The sequence below is a fragment of the Frieseomelitta varia genome, unplaced genomic scaffold (assembly GCF_011392965.1).
Source record: "Frieseomelitta varia isolate USP_RPSP 00005682 unplaced genomic scaffold, Fvar_1.2 scaffold_168, whole genome shotgun sequence".
Lineage (NCBI taxonomy): Eukaryota > Metazoa > Arthropoda > Insecta > Hymenoptera > Apidae > Frieseomelitta > Frieseomelitta varia.
In genome coordinates, this window is record NW_025109394.1 from 159,631 (window position 1) to 171,250 (window position 11,620).

At 37.3% G+C, this 11,620-nt stretch overlaps 1 protein-coding gene across 2 annotated transcripts in view; it reads right to left on the reverse strand.

Annotated features, from left to right (window-relative positions):
- Window positions 1–10,700, reverse strand: part of LOC122538584 (serine proteinase stubble-like) — a 97,418-nt gene extending 86,718 nt beyond the window's left edge. For both annotated transcript variants that reach the window (XM_043672800.1, XM_043672797.1), the window contains exon 1: window positions 9,923–10,700. The gene's annotated coding sequence lies outside the window, so the exon portion shown is untranslated. The remainder of the gene's footprint in view (window positions 1–9,922) is intronic.
- Between the last annotated feature and the right edge of the window lie 920 nt (window positions 10,701–11,620).

Below are 11,620 nucleotides of genomic sequence, written 5' to 3' on the forward strand. Positions count from 1 at the left end.
CAAAAAAAAAAAAAAAAAAAAAAAAAACAGCAATAGTCCAACGAGGTAGAATTTTTATACTGTATTAATTTCGTCTGTGGGAGAGCGAAGCTTGAAACTAGAGCGAAAATGGCGATGGTCCAGTGACCAGTAGCACTCGATTCGATTCGAGAATAAAGTCGGTCGTATTGTGGTCGATCTGCTGGCTCCAGGATGAAATCAACACCTGGCGACTTTCGATGAGAGCGAACTCGGATCGTTCGAGCGCGATATCCGAGGCAAGTGGCGCGATTTAATCGGGCCACCTGGATGAATGTCGATCGTACACCGATTCGTTTTCGCTTCCATCGACACCGTAGCTCAACGATATCAAAACGAAACGATATCCGGTCGCTCTTCCCCTATCGTACGTAACAAAAGAAATTCTCGTGTGACTGCAGGTGAAATGATAGTATGCTGTCAGGATAGTATCGCTAATTCAGATCGATATCTCGTCGCATTGAAATTGTAGAATGTCCTGTGGATTCGTGAATGTTTGCTTCAAACTCGTTACCTTCGGCGAGATCTTGACTTTAGGACCATCGCGTGTATTGTATAAGGCTTAAAAAAAATAACAATCTGAGACGACGAATCATTTTCTACTAATTTTGATTATTTTAACGCACGCCGAGGATTTTTTCGTCCCAAAATTGCAATATTTCCTCAGTTTTAAGTACATTTAAGTGTAATCCAGGCAAAACAAATAATACATTTATTACTTCTCAATAATTTCTATGCAGTGATATCATATCGAAGAGTTCAAAAAAAAAAAAAGCGACGAATTATTGTACACGGTTCGGCCACTCGTTATGGTCCGCAATCAGTTGCCAGCGCAAGTGAAAAATAATTTAGGAAAAGTGAAACTTTGTCTTGGGTCCAAATCATTTGCAGATGGTCCCTTATTTAAGTTAATTCATTGAAATAGAATAAGTATGAATAATCCCAACAGAGGATAAAGTACAGCAGAGTAAAAAATTGTTTGAAAAATTATTTGAAGAGACAAAATACGTGTAAATGATGTAAGAAATTGTTTTATTTGATGGCCAGATAATTAAATAATTTAGAGAGAAAATATTACAACATAATCGGGCGAAATATATCGCAGAACTTTTGATCTAATTATGAACAAATCTCAACAACAAGTTACGTACGAGGAATTAAATAACAATTTTTGGACTGTACGCGACCGTTTTAATCGAGCCTCGTCCGATTTTAGTTAAATTATACCGATACTATTATCCGTGGAAGTGATTCACGAGCGTGCAACCGCTACTGAATTAACGAAACGGGGAATGTAATACCGGTAACGAGAGAAACGCGGATCGCGTCGTTTCATTTTCACTTCGTCGCCGCTATGCTTTCGAAGTTCTGTTCTCCATCTGCCTCCAGCGGAACAAAAGGATTTCTTGGTGAAACGTAGCGGCGAGGATCGATCGATATCTACGCAGCTTAGAAACCTCATAATACCACGTGACTTTACAGTTCATGTGTGTCTACGATGTGTTCCCTGACCTATGACTGGAACAAATCGCGTATCTAGTTCTCTTTCGTTTTAAAACCGTGGATTCTACTCGAATTTGACTCGAAGTGAAAGTGGAGAGGAAGCACTGTGAAAATCTCGGTCGACGAGAGCGCGCGCCCGTGCGACACACAGACAGACAATTAGAAAATTGGTGTATCTCTGTTAGCGAAGAAACTCGTGACGAATCGATATGAATCTCCACGCGCAGATAGAATCGTTCTCGTTCGTGATTGCACTCGACGGTTTTCGATGAGCAAAGTCATCGTAGCCAATGAAACGACGAGCGACAAGCAGGCGAAACACTGTGTAACCCACTTAACAAAGTTGTCAGCGTGAGCGATTTGTTATTTTTCTCGTAGAAATTTGATAGATTTGAAACGGCGCAATTTTTGGGGAGGGGGTAGATTCGAATGATTTTTTTTTTTTTTGTAAAATATGTAAATTATTTTCTATATGAAAATGTAGATTTACTACGTGGAGATGATATTAGATACTATTTAACCATACGTCACGCTTGACAATACAAATTTACTGTGAAACTCTACCGTGACCTTCGAGATGTCACTTATAAGTTTTGTAAGTTTATCAACACAGACAACAAATACATTAATTTACCTATTTTACCTTAAAATAAATACAAGTGAACGTGCAACGATATTGGAAACAAATGGAGTTCAAAGGATTAATGCTAGAACTACCAGAATGGTCAAAGTGACTATTTTTGTGATATCTTCATGCAAAAATTTTCTATTTTTGAAAACATAAAAAGTAAACTTTTAGTAGAAAATCATTCTACGTATTGAGTATTATAAAAAAGAAACATCGTATTATACATTGAATATTTTACATAATTTCTTCACGTATATATCCTATTTTAAAATGCATCTGATAACTTCGCGATCTCAGATTTGCAACGATGTATTCGAATGATTTTACACAAGCTACAGAAATGAGAGACAGTGTAATCCATTGTATTACAAATTTCCTTTTGTATTTTAATACTTTTTGCTACAAGTTTTAACACTTTGACGTGCAAAGAGGAAGAAACGGAACGAAAAGAGCATCGCGCGCGCGTGAAATTGCCGCGTTCGACCTTGTTTCAACCGGCGATTAAACGTACGCAGCGATTATAACAATGACTAGGAACTGTTCCATCGTACGAGACGCAAGATGGTGAGACTCGTAAGTGCGGCACGAAGTGGGTCGATTCGATTTTCAAGAGTGCGGCCGCTTGATCGTGTGGCACTTTCACTGATTAGCTCTATGCTACTGATCAAACGCATCGTTCCATCTTCCAGCCATCTGGTCATCGCAGACGACAGTTTCTATAGTCAATCGTGGCAACACGTCGACACTTTCCCGCTGAGATGTTAAGATTTTTTGAATCTTTTACATTCGTTTATAATTCATTTTATTTTTATTAATTTCAAACGGTTATTTTGATATACATTTGATATACATTTTGATATACATTTGATATACAATGTATGACGATACATTTTGGTTGTTAAAGAATTGTGCAATATGACAGCATCACAATTTTATTATAGATCTGAGAAAGATACAAAAGAATTTACAAGGTCAATACACGTTATTTTTCCTTTTCATTTTGTATAAGTTTAAAATTTTGGTTATTAAAGGATTACTTAAAAAATTTTGGTTGTTAGAGTCTCATTGTCGAAAGATCTTGCAGATTCGAGAAAAATATGGAAGATTTTCGGTTAATACGCGTGATTTCTTCTCTCCATTTCGTACAAGTTTAAAATTTCCATTCGTATATTTATATTTCATTTACAATTTTCATTTGTATACTTAAATTTCTGTTACTTTATTTATTTTCATTTATATATTTGTATTTTTATTTGTATACCTATATTTTCATTTATTGTATTAAAATTTTCCTTTCATTCGTACCGCAAATCTTCTGAAGTCATCTTCCATTGAAACAAGAGCGAAGCTCTCGACGTAAAAATTCGAGAAACGCTTGAAGCGGAAGTGTATCTATTCAAGAGGAAGATCCAGTTGAATTACGAATTATTTGCGAGAATGGAGCCGAGCTCGTTTCAAAGTGGATTGCTTGTTTTTTGACGCGTGCTTTTTTTTGGTTTCGCGATGGAAACGCTTTGTTGCGTAGCCGCGGGCTGTTTGAAACTGCTTGAAAAAGAAAAAAAAAAAAACAGGGAAAAAAGTTTGGACAGGTTCTTCGCGCGTCTAGGCTTAATTCAAGAAACGTCAAAGATTTTATGCCGAGGAATTGGACACGTTGCGATAGAGATATCGATAATGAAAGGACGAGACGTCGATGATCAAAGACGTGCAAGAAACATCCAACGCGATTTTTATCGGGTTTCTTTCGAACTTCTGCCGATCAATCATCAGGAACGATGAAACGTATCCGTTCGACAAATCAATTTCCAAAGCCAAAGAAGAATCCAACTTCTTCTTATCTCGCATCGTTGAGATACAATTCCCTCAAATTGTAGCTTCGTTGAATCTTTGTCAACTTTGCGACGATATCTTCCGGCAGGAACAATTTGGAAAGTTTACTTTTCCAGGAGCTATCCACGCGATGTCGCGAGGTTTGTAAAGCGAAGAATTACATTATAACTCCGTCAGGTTGGCGGAAGCTAACAAAATGTTTCAGAATCACTGGCGAGAAGACAATTAAACCGAGTCTCTCGCATCTCACGGTTTCAGTAATTAAAGTAAGCAGTAAGTTTATTAATTTCTTTTAATCGAGTGCCTTCCCGTTTGTTATTTCAATGTTTACACTGGCAACGTGTGTTTCCGTTTTCAATAGCAAGTCGTTCTTTAAGAAAATTGATAATATTTATTAATAATAAATTGATAATATTTATAAAATAAAGTCTCCGATATTTGTCACAAGTCATCCATTGCTTTTCGGGAGTATGTTTTAATTTCTAATTCTTTTTTCCGAAAATTCGTCGAGAGTCATTCAAACTGAAAATTAAACGATGATGTTATTTGAGAAATGACCTGATTTTTGTATCGTTTTACAATCTGTCACGCGCAGCAGTCTTTTTGAAATCTCTCTCGTTTTTACTAGTTCAAAGAAACAAAATAATGGTTTCTAGACCATAATTTGAAATAGATTCTGTTTTCCATTTCACGTAGTCCATAGTGTACATTAAATTTTTTAATGTATTATTAATACATTGAATTTCGAGTTGACTTTCATAGTACTTTTCATTCAAGCGTGAATCCGATTGGGAGTAAACAACATGTATTTTTATACGTAGGTTAATCAATAACTAAGTCACACCCCCGCCCCCTGACTTTTGCTTTAAAATAAGTACATACACACATGCATCTCTGCCAATCGATATAGAATCGATATAGAATCGACATAGAAAGAGTATATTAGTACTGATGCGTAGTAAGTCTCAACTCCGTCATATCAGTCATACAAAAAATTCATTCCAATTGAAAATTCGTACTATCACGTGATTCTCGTGGGTGAAAAAAATTATTTCTCAGCTAGCAATCGACAAAGAACTGGTTTGCGTGTACAGATAAAGTGCTGCAAGTCGTTAAATAAATGGCAAGCATTCGAGAATGGTAGAACATTACTGATGAGTGTCACGACAATCATTTGCGAACGCAATTTGCACGTTACGATACTCGTTAAGAAGTTATTACCGAACGTACGTTTACGTTACTAATAAAAAACTATTTCTTCTAAATATTTAAGTAAAAGAGTAATCTATATAATATGAATCACAGACGAGGTATGAATGATTAGAAGGCATCATTGGGTCGTATCGTATCGATCTTATCGCGTTAAACGATACTCAAACATTTCCAAACATCGTCAAAAATGGTCATGGAAAGTTTAAAACCGACCCTTTCACGAACGCAGGTTTTCCTCAGTTTCACTTTGCTCTTCGACGAATTGCTTTCTAACGACGTCGACCAATTTCGACGCGCGTGCTCTCGTGTCGAATCGACTCGAGAATGCAATTCCGAGCCGAACGATTTCTAAATCACTCCGCCGAAACTCGAATACGCCAACGGCACTAGCTTTTCCCTCGACGAGTTGACTCTTTCGACGATTTTCTAACGACGTTTCAGTTCGCCATTTCACTCGAATCGAATCGAAACGAAACGATGGGAACAGGTGTTCGCGCTCGTACACGTACACGTGGCTTCTCGTGTTCAACGAGACACGAGGACGCCATGTCTCGTCGCCGGCCAGGAGAAAGTAAAAGGGACAATAGATATTCATTGTGCGCGTTAGAAGGCGGCGGGTTACACGATCTTGGGCGATTTATTATCTTGTATTACGACGCTTTTCCATTCCTCCCTTCTGATTTCACCGTTTCTTCATTATTTTGGGACAAACCAGTTGAATCAGAACTGAAGTTTAGCAACTCTTGAGAGTCTCCGAATATTCGTTTAACGAGAAAGTGATGTAAAATCTTTTATCTAACTTTTAATTTAACGCTACATTTCAAAAGCTTGAACCTCATTCCGCTTCCACCTTCGACATTATTGCATTTTACAGGACTTCCATTTCATCTCTAGTTATTATTAGTTTTTCTTTTTTTTTATTATACTTGAAGTAACGTCTTACTGTATGATTATCTTCTCAATCGTTTTAATATCAGTTATTGTGATCTGGTCAAGTGTAAAATATTGAAACGTTTATATCGCACAATCTACTGTATTTATTATTAATCTTCAATTTGAAGAATGTACATTTCAAACTCCATGAGGCTATAATTCACTCATTCAAGTCGATATTTATATCATGCTTCGTTTTACAAGACAAGGGGACAACGGAGAATGTTTGCGTTGACAAAAGTTTAACATGTTCGAAATGAATCACGAAATGGAAAATTGTATTAGTCATCGTCATTATATGACTCATAAATGAAGACCATGGGTGAAAGTTGGATCGTGTCATTTTCGTTTCTTATGGAGGATCAATTTTAAGGCAACTTCGAGTCTACCAGCTTGATTCAAACGTTATATGTAACTTGTACTTTCTAATCATCTCACAATAGAATTTGAAGAATTTTAAATATAAATACAATGCTAATTCAAATTGAGTGGCACTGGCAATTTTTATGTGTGTAATTTCTTTTCTTTCGAATTAAAATCACAACTCGTATTTACACGCGAATTACTCGGGAATATATAAATATCGAGAATGACTCGAGAATGTTTTATAAGACAAGAGAGGTTAGTTTATCGTACATTTCCAGGGGATGATGTCGCATCGTTTTATGGACTCGTGATTACTTCCGGTGATACGTTCGATGTACATCGCGAGCGACGAGCTCGATTTTATCGTGATACATTTATTTGCGTTTCCGGTCTGCTCGCCAACCGGTTTGTCCAACAATACATAACGAGAATACAACCACGTAGGCAGCTGACGATTTATATAATAAAATCGATCGATCACGATAAACCGCGGACTCTATTTCTGCTTTCCATCTTGATTTATCCTCGACATTGACGAAGTGGTTTTTAGAAAATTTGTGCTGATGGATAAATGGTTTGAAAAAAAAAAACAAAGCCGAGGTTAATTGCATTATGGTAGCTCCTGCGTTCTGATATTGCTTTCGTTTTGATCAACGATTTTTTTGTTACTCTATTTAACAAGAGAGACTTCAATGTGATTGAGAAGTCAAACATATTAATTACGATTGTTTTACACTTTTTTTCTCAAAAGTTGAGGATCCTTTTATCGATAGAAAATTACGACGAGATTGGAAATTACTTAATACGTTACTTAATTTAGATCCGACAATTTAAAATAAGCTATTTAAACAATATCTAAATTTATTTGATCAAACGATTCTTCAATCCTAACAAACGTTCCTATTTCTTTACTCGAAAAAAATAAATTATTCATTGAACTGTTAATTAACAATCGGCAATATCAAACATTCGATCAGTTGTGTTGATAATAAATATTAACAAATATAGAATTTTTACCGTAAATATGAAAATAAATACAAGATCGATCAAATAAATTGAATGAATCAATTAATTAAATAAGATAGATAAAACTATTTGTTAAATTATTAATTCATAATGAATATTTCCTCGTAAGTATAAAAAAAAAAAAATATAAGACAGACGACATGAAAGTGAATATAAAAATCTGGAGAAATTCATAAATTCGACAATTCTTTTGATTCTACCTTGATTGTCGCGATTACTGTTGATGTCGTACGTCAACATATGTAGAATCCTGATTCAAATTCCTCTAAGAGAAACTAGAGTCGAAGAGGAAGCAATCAGAATTACACTGCCGACTCAATTAAAACGGAGGTATCTCTGTTTGACGAACAGAAAAGCTAATTAGGCGCGATCTGTCCAATTTCCATCAGCGAGGACTTTACATGACTTGTCAGGCCTTCATTCTTGTTAACCGCGAAGGCATAACTGATTCACAGGAATTAAGTCACTTTCGTTTTAACCTGCCTGAACGGAATATTAACGATGAAGTGGTAATTCGTGTTGTAACAGCCACCCTGCTTGGCTCGTGTTGAACACGTCGCGAAAATTGCTGAGAATTGCTCACGAACCTGACGCACGACAGTTTCTCGTTTCTCAGCTTGAGACTGGGTTCGACTCGAGGGGATCAAGTAGATCGTACGTACGTTTTTGTAAAAGCATTCTCTGAAAAAACACGATCGACAGATCGTCGATGTATCTCACGAGCGAAAAAGCTCACGAGCTTTGTCATCCTTCCTCGCGATTTCTATTTACTGTCGAAGAAGATCGAAACACGGCAGTCGCGAAAGTAATCGAACAGTTGTAGAAATCTTCCTGCGAGTGTATACGTGTATTATACATGGGAATTACCGGTGTACATCTCGAGAGATGAGCAAACTCATCGAGAGTCGTGCAATAATTGAAGTTCCTCAAAGTTTCACAAAATTGTAAAATCTAGGCGACGATGACAGTGAAAAAAAGAGATTAGGCGAATGTTTGAAGCGAATTTCTTTTGAAGTGAAAGTACAGAATTTGATGTTATAAATTAATTTGAAAAGTATAATGAATTAAACGTTGGTTTTTAATCAACTGCAATGTTGGGAACTACCGTTTGTATAATTGAAATTAATCTCTCTTCTGTTATCATAAACGTGTTTTAAAATTGATAAGAAATAACAATGTGAAAATTTAAGAAGAAAAAAATTGATTTCTTCTCTTTTTGCCACCAGGTTGGAAACGAGGCTCGTCACGAACATGTCAATGGATTAAACAGTTGATTATTTATCGTGATTATAAGAAATTCTGTAATAAAATAATAACACACTCTCTAATATCATCACTATTTTTAACAATCCTCGCGTGCACTAATTTTTTAATAATTCACGCTTAACCAATATATCACAACAGTCATTAAGGAAATTTCACAATGTTTCACGTAAGATAGACACGAAAGTTTCTCTACGATAAGTATTCAAATACTAATACGTAAGCTACGAAATATACACGAAACGAAATACCCGCACAATCTCAGTGGGAATAATTCGATAAATCGACGTGTTTTTTCTTCTTCTTTTCTTTCTTCCAGATTCACGAGAGTCGATGAGCATGAAAGCTTAGCTGGAACACAGCTGGCGGCTCGTGGCAAATTTTCCTGGTAAAAGATCGGTAACCTAGTTCGCGACATTCCGCGATGTCTCCGTGTTATTATGCGTTTCTCACGGGACGTTTTTGCCCCACGCAAGAAAGTATGTATCTTGGAAACAGTGATCAACAGATGTTCCAACGAGCCACGCAAAAACAACAAACCTTCAACCTGGATTACGATCGCGTTCCGTGTCTGTTACCGCGAGTTTCTTGTGAAAAACTTTCGTGTATACTAAATATCAATACGACGCGAGAGAGGATTCTGAGACCGAGCTGAAACACGTGGCAACTAGAAAATATTAGGTCGCTCTATTCACTCGTAACATTTCTCCTCAAAATGTGAAAAACTTTCGTCTATATTAAATATCAATACGCGAGAGGAGAACAAGCTGAAATATGTACGTAGACCTAGAGGACATATTAGGTCACTTTATTTGCTCGTAAATTTTCTCTTTAAAGAAGGTAAACGCGATAAATATATTTCTGTTCGGTTCACTGATTCAATTTTTGCAGTTAAAAGAAAGAATTTTAATACGACACAACCGAAGTATTAAATAAAGAAAGTAAATTTTTTGAAAACAGTCAAAGAGAACTGCTTAATTAACAATTATATCCTTTGTCGCGACGAAACGAATAATTTATCTAATTCTACTTCCAACAGCGCTGATTTATTGCTCGATTTGCCATAGAATAGTATCTGGAGTGCATGGTATCGAAAGAAAATTCAAGCAAATTACAAGACAACTTGGAGAAAACTCGACTCACCGATTTGAAGCAGCTCTCTCACGTTCTACGCAGCGGAGCGTTCACCCTTCCTTCATTCTTCGTCCATTCCACCGGATCCAGGATCCTCGGGCAAAGAAAAACCTCTGGTCCCCGCGAGAACCCAGACACTCGGATCTCCTCTGTTCACGATCACATGTGCCACTGAACTCCGAGGAACCACCCCGGTGCGCGTTCGTTCTCCTGGTCGAAAGGTGAAACCCAGTCGGATCCAGTCTGACTGGATGACTGGACGTCTCCCCTGCTGGATGATTCACCTGCTGGCTGGCTTCTTCACGGAAATCGATTCACCGTCTACCGATCGGAGCGGAGAGAGAGAGAAAGAGAGAGAGAGAGAGAGAGAGAGAGAGAGAGAAGCTCTAGAGACACGTTTCGACTACTGTTTTCAAACGACGTTCAATTAGGATCGGATCGATGGCGATCGGGATCGTTTTCCCTCGTGTAACTCCGAACGGTCGATCATCCACGATCGTAGTCACGTTTCACGGCTAGATCCTCCGGGCTGAATGAAGGGGGGGATCGATCGATATCAGGCTCCCGTTGATCGGTCGGTTGATCGCGATCCACGGAGGCAGAAGCCACGTCGGGCTCCACGTGCACGCGGTTCGACTACCGGTCGCGCTTTGAGGATCGGCTGATTGCGTCCAGCGTGGACGAGGAACTCGTGGCGGAGAGTGGGGCGGCCGCGTGCCTCCAGTTAACCACGTGTCGTCTCCCGCCAGGAATACCGGCTGTGATTTTCAACCTCGTTCGTCTGTCTCTTCAAGAAAATGTTATCATTAAATCTCGATATCTCGAATTCGAATTATCTTTGTGCGTCATTTTCAACGCTAGAACTACCAAAGTGTTCGAAACGACGAATCTATAATTTTTGTTAGACGTGAACCAGTGTATTGTAAGGTTACTCCATTTTTTTTATTTATTTTTTTTTTTTTTTGTCTTCAATGTCCCTGATGAAAATTTCTTTACTTTAATAGTCGGTAGTTCTAGTGTCAATTAAAAAAAAATGCTTCAAGGAAATATTATTATAAAATTATTAAATTTCTCGAATTCGATTCTCTTCGTGTCTTTTCTAATTAGAAAAAAAAAAGTTGTTTAATTGATTTACGAATGTTTTAATAAATCAAGTTTTTAGTATATTTTACTCGTCATCGTATCTTTTAATTAGAAAAAAACATCATTCAAATTTTTGGAATTTCATTGTCTTCGTAGCTTTTTTAATTAAAAAAGGAAGCTGTTATTGAATCGAATTTTTGAAATTTGACACTGCACATTAAATCGAATATTTCAAGCTTCATCGTCCTCGCGTCTTTTTAATTAAAAAAGTAGTGTTGTCAGATCAAATATTTCAGACTCTATTTAATAAAGGAAAGGAGATGCTATTAATTGAAACTTTTAAAATTCTTTTGAAACAATAGCCATATATACATACGCGGTAAAAAATGTTTGAAAGAAGATTGACAGTGGATGAAGAAGTCGAGGCACAGTGTCGAGAATAAATTAACGAAAATTGTCACGGCCACCAGTAACAGGTGTAAACGACACGGAGTACAAGCCGATACTGTACGAACGACGACCGATCCGAGGTTTAACAATCGCAACGACACCGATGTCGCATCGAGGACAGACGAAACGAAACGTAAACAGCCGATAGTGGCACGGGCCTCGACGATCGAAAGG